The sequence below is a fragment of the Chanos chanos genome, chromosome 16 (assembly GCF_902362185.1).
Source record: "Chanos chanos chromosome 16, fChaCha1.1, whole genome shotgun sequence".
NCBI lineage: Eukaryota > Metazoa > Chordata > Actinopteri > Gonorynchiformes > Chanidae > Chanos > Chanos chanos.
In genome coordinates, this window is record NC_044510.1 from 288,547 (window position 1) to 295,000 (window position 6,454).

The window sequence follows — 6,454 nt, forward strand, 5'->3', positions numbered from 1 at the left end:
ACATTTATATACTTACAGATATGGGTCTCATCCTTACAGTGTCTGTTTACAGCCCCTCTCAGTAAATAGCCTTTCAATGTAAATGACTTCAGTGTGTTTGCTAAAATCTGCAGGCTAACATGTTTTTATAAATTATATGGTTCAGTATTTTCACTTTTTTGAGAAGAAGATAAATCTCAGAATACTTATGCTGTGAAGCTGAAATTCAATAAATAAAAAAATAAAAACATCACCTGTCCTAGTTTTTATTGTAAACCACATCATTTCTCCCAGTCCATGTGCACATATCCTCTGAGCAACCCCAGTTTTACAGTGTGGGGGCCATTCAGGAGTGACCACACACTAATGCACAGACTAACGCTTAGCTTCCTTTAACACCAGAATACCACACATTCTCCTCAGTCTCCCAACATAGTTTTGCACTGATGCTTTTTACAATTGACCTTAATTAAAATGTATCTATCATAGTTATAACTTGCATCAAATGTCTTCACAATGTAGTCTGTGGTTTTCTATTTATTTCTAGCTATTTATATGAATGCTTTAAAAAAATAGTAAAGAAACTTGTGTTTGTTGCAGGGAACAAGAAAGAAAAGCCATACTGTCTGTGTGAGGACCAAACGGGTGACTGTAGGGCGCATGATAAACGTCTGTGGGAGAGATCCCGTGTTCCCGTGTTCCCAGCTTCCCGTGTTCCTGTGTTCCCGTGTTCGCACACGTGTGCAGAGATTCCGTCAGTGATCTCTCAGTGCTGATATAAGCTTCAGTCTCTTTGAAGTACAGAACAAAAGCGCTCCACTCTTTCTCAAACACACTCCCGCTCTTCTGGCTTATCCATTGTTCAGGATTTCTTCATTATTTCTATTTATTTCTGTTTTTCCCTTGCAGAAAGTGCAGTCAATTTTCGGTTCGCTGTTTGCCACTCAAACATGCACTCATTACCCCAACAGGTCTGTTTCCTGTAGAACAACAGAAATCTGCCTCCAACTGTGCAAAATAAGGAATTCTGTCTTGAACACAGACGCTAAAGACTGACAGGAAAACACTCTGAGCATGGTTTTACCCAGCAGACTGTTTTTGGTAATGTGAGAGGTATGACTGAAATTTAAAAGTCAGTTAATAAATAAATAAATTTTGTTGTTGAAATGCGAGACACAGAACAATGTGGAGCTCAGTTTTACTCAGTAAAATCATTTGAATGTACAGTGGCGTTTTTTGTTTGCTGTTGTTTGTTTGTTTGTTTGTTTGTTTGTTTTTTCCAGTGAAAAAGTCTCTAATTTTCCCTCACCTGTAGACCCTGTAAATACTTTATTGATTGTGAACAGAGCTCTAAAGCACGTTGACTCCGCAGCTCACAGCTCTGAGTCTGTGAGACACCCAGAACCCATTGAGACTCAGTCACTGCATTCAAACCTCATAATGGCTGAAATGCCTTCCTCAAGTGCAATTTATCACATGTCAAGTGCCTTCAGCTTAGGTATCAGTCTGAGAATGAGCCGAGAGAGGAAGGGAGAGAGAGAGAGACAGAGAGAGAGAGATACAGAGAGAGTGCGAGGGAGAGAGCGAGAGAGAGAGAGAGAGAGAGAGAGCAAGAGACAGAGAGAGAGAGACAGAGAGAGAGAGAGACACACACAGAGAGCGAGAGACAGAGAGAGCAAGAGACAGAGAGAGAAAGAGACAGAGAGAGAGAGACAACAGGAACCATGGGAGATCGGTGGGCACTAGCATGTGACCTCTCTTGTGTCTCCTGCTCTCTCTCTCTTTGTCTCTCCTTTCCCAAACACAATGTTCTCAAGTTCAAGGGCTGCTATATACTTACTTACAGTTAAATCCCTGGTTGCTCTGTGAACTGCCGTTTCGACCTCGGCAGGCTAGATTGGGCTCTTTCTGTCACTGAGCCTAGAGGATTTCAGAAACTTTTTCTCAAACTTCCTCTCTCTTTTTCTCTTGCTCTGAAATGAGAGGTCACTGCACATGCTCAGGGCTACTGGCCGTTCCGTGATAATGATAAGGCCCTAAATCCACATGTAGATCTGACCTCTGCCCTTTCTGTTTCTGAATGCTCTCGTAAGTTAACCATTTTGATCTGCTGGATCCTAAGGGATTAGGAGTATGTTTGGGTGGAGGTGGATGGAGGAACTGCTATTGTGTTTGGCAGGGTGGTGACGGTGCCAGCTCCCAGCAAACTTGATACAGTTACAAGATATCCCCCAAAAACCATCTGCCTATGTAACGTCTTCATTCAGAGCTCCGAGTCTGTGAGACAGGGGCCAGGTAGATGACCACAGCGCTGTGAGACAGGGGCCTGGTGGACGACCTCTCTCACAGCGCTGTGGTTATTTACCTGGCCCCTGTCTCACAGCGCTGTGAGAGAGGCTGCATTTGTTCTGCTCCCAGAGGGCTTTGCAGTTTCTTACATCTTAATGTACAGTTTTTCAGTTTTCCTTATCGAAATAATGGACAAACATTTTGAGGTCACAGAGACAATTTTAAAAATATCTTTTTAACATAAGAGTTAAATGATCTATGTTTCACCAAAATTATCGGTGGGAATGCATTAGTACATACTGATCACAGAAAACTGCTGTAGAATTGTTCACACAAAACAAGCGAACATCACTGCACATGTTTAAATGTAAGGAGCATACTGATCTTTATAAAGATATTTAACTGTATAAAATAATGTTCACATTGTTGCACTGGATTCGCACTGGTTGCACTGCATTGTTACACTGGATTCGCACTGGTTGCACTGCATTGTTACACTGGATTCGCCTGCTTGTGGTATGCTTTATTCACAATATTTGGAGCAAAATGTAAGCAGTGTAATAGCACATTAAACCAGCGTAGAAAAATGGCTTGAAAACAATAAATAAACACAGTGAATCTTTTGTGATAAGCATGGTTTCACAGGATTAAAACACAGCTAAATAAACTTAACACAATTTCTGTATTCATTTAATGATTTGAAGTGATCAAAATATGTAATTAAAGAAATCTATGTTTGATTACTCAAATGGCTGGCCATGTTTCCTGACCAACAGATGTAATGTCCTCACCTTCACATGAAAAACAGGCACGTTACTGCCCCCTGCTGGAGTAGCCGCTGAACTACAGCCAGGGGATTGTATGGTGTGTGTTGCAAAAGACAGCCATGGCAAAAGCATATGCGAGTGCTGACGTCCACACAGGCAGATGATGTAACACACACACACACACAAGCACACGCACACGCACACGCACACGCACACACATTTATCAAATATTTTAGCATGAGTGTTTTTCTAATACCAATGTAACTTTACAGACACATGTCACATAACCAGTGAAACTCTCACCTTTACTCTCTGATTAATTCTGTCGTCGTTATTGATTAAAAATGACATGTTCTCTCTCAGAGGAAACAGTCCTGGAAGATTGGCAGTGATTGGATCATCAGTTGAATGACTACTAAAGATATATGTCTTAGTCTGAGTGGTCCACACAGCCTGTGTGCCCTGGTCCCCTGGCTCTAAGATATATCTCTTAGTCTGAGTGGTCCACACAGCCTGTGTGCCCTGGTCCCCTGGCGCTAAGGAGAGAGTGGCGCGACACGCTGCCTCGCGGCTGCTCTGGCTGTTCACAGGAGCGTCAGGGTGACAGCAGCAGGAGCATACCCAGCGTGGCCCTGCCCATCGCATGCGTCTGGCCAGTGTCAGCCCACACATCAAAGTGCCGTATCTCCATTTTACAAGCCATACTGGTCTAACATCAAAGCCAGTCTGCACTTCAGACCAGAGCTCTGCCTACACAGCCCACCCCAACCCCCCCCCCCCCCCCCCCCCCCCTCATAAAAACAAAAAAAACACACTTCAACATATGATTGGTGACGGATATCAAATAATGATAGTTCAATAATTTGAGAATCAACTTTTGAACCAGAATTGTGTGATGAATTCTCTTCATTCTTCATTTTGAAATAATCTGCTGTGCTGATATGCTGAATGTGTTTCGTATGTTTCTTTCCATCATTAAAATGAATAATGATTTGAGTTAGAATGTTACGTTTTTAAAGTTGTGTTTTTTTGGTGGGGACTGTTACAGTATACACTAGCCAGACAACTTTGCTATATACTGATTTGAAATGTTTTAGCGTGCAAACACTTAAAGGAGGAATCCACTGAGCAAAGTGTGTGCAGTGGCAGCAGAAGTTTCCACTCTCTCAACATCACTCAGACTGCGGTGAATCAGCACTGACACGACACTTCAGTCAAAAGATGAAACACACTTATATTTATTCCACAGCTGTTCCATCCTCTCCTGCCCGTGACCCTGCAGAGAGAGATACTTTTTAGTTTAAACGTTAAATGTATGGCACACGCACACGCACATGCGCGCACACACATACACCTACAGTAAAGACATCTGGTCATTTGTTTAAACACAATGCAGAATGAATATGATGACTTTCAATGTGTTTCCAAGGCAACATCCAAACAAAGAGAGTGGCCGTTATGTGTGATGGGAACTGACAAAGCAGTGTCAGTGTCTCACATTTTCAGCACTTTTCTTTACTGCCTCAGCTAACAGGATTTTACTGCCTCAGCTAACAGGATTTTACTCACAACTGCCTTTATTTTCTCATTTTCTTTGAAAAATTAATATAAAATTAATTCCCTTAATAACCTGCACTCTGCACAAACTGATCAGATCAGTTAAATAACTCTTACCACAGAAGACATTCATGGCTTCCAGAATAAAGGCCTATACTTCTACATCGAATCTACACCACAGGTCCGCCATAGCTTCTGCGTAGCCGCGTACCCTACGGCGTAAAGAAGAGACAGATATTTCTAAGTGATGTCCTGTCCCATGCCTGTTTATCCGTTACCTGTGTTCTGTTTATCCATTACCTGTGTTCTCATCGGCTTAATAATGGTCAGTGTATGTGTTCTGTTTATCCGTTACCTGTGTTCTGTTTATCCGTTACCTGTGTTCTGTTTATCTGTTACCTGTGTTCTGTTCGGCTTAATAATGGTCAGTGTATGTGGATTGTTTATCCGTTACCTGTGTTCTGTTTATCCGTTACCTGTGTTCTGTTTATCTGTTACCTGTGTTCTGTTCGGCTTAATAATGGTCAGTGTATGTGTTCTGTTTATCCGTTACCTGTGTTCTGTTTATCTGTTACCTGTGTTCTGTTTATCTGTTACCTGTGTTCTGTTCGGCTTAATAATGGTCAGTGTATGTGGATTGTTTATCCGTTACCTGTGTTCTGTTTATCTGTTACCTGTGTTCTGTTTATCTGTTACCTGTGTTCTGTTCGGCTTAATAATAGTCAGTGTATGTGTTCTGTTTATCCGTTAACTGTGTTCTGTTTATCCGTTACCTGTGTTCTGTTTATCTGTTACCTGTGTTCTGTTCGGCTTAATAATGGTCAGTGTATGTGGATTGTTTATCCGTTACCTGTGTTCTGTTTATCCGTTACCTGTGTTCTGTTCGGCTTAATAATGGTCAGTGTATGTGGATTGTTTATCCGTTACCTGTGTTCTGTTTATCCGTTACCTGTGTTCTGTTTATCCGTTACCTGTGTTCTGTTCGGCTTAATAATGGTCAGTGTATGTGGATTGTTTATCCGTTACCTGTGTTCTGTTTATCCGTTACCTGTGTTCTGTTTATCCGTTACCTGTGTTCTGTTCGGCTTAATAATGGTCAGTGTATGTGGATTGTCACTGTGGTGTAAAACCTTAAGGAACATTTACTCAGTGGCACCTGCACATCTCTCTTCACAGCTCTAGCTGACAGAGGCTCAGAGGAAGAGAAAAGGTGGATTTGACCTGTCAGGAGATGATGACCTCCTAAACAGATGATCTGTCTCTGTGGTAAGGGAGCCTTGTGCCTTTAAGCAAATGCAGAGAAATGGGTCGTGATGATTGTGTCACTCCCTTTAAGCCTGCACCCTTTCATTTGTCTTCCAATTAAAAATGGTCTTTTTTTCATAGACAGCTGCACACATGTGTGTGTAAGTGCTTGTCTTTCTCAGTGCTCTTGCTGGTTTAGTGTGCTATTATAGTGCTGACTTGTTTTCTTTTGACAAATGCAGTGGAGGGAACTCCCTTTCCAGACATTGACTCTGCGTGATTAGCTTGCTTGTCCTGACACCATTCATCTCTCTACTCCTCTTCACTCAGTGCAGTCATGCAGTCTACAGCCAGGCAGGGTAAACATCCACTTACTGTCAACGATCACAATGCGTCTCACTGAATAAAAAGATTCTAAATAAGCTCCCAAATGACACATAAGAAAACATATCGTTGAAATTTGAAAGGCATGTGTAGTCTTTTTTTTTTGGGATCATTAATGTGTTCCTCAAGGAGATACAACGGTAAGCTTTGTCCCTTTTTATCACCCTCTTGAATCACCATGTTACCGTTTGCATCAAAATAGTCTAACTATTGTAACTACTGTAACTCATCAC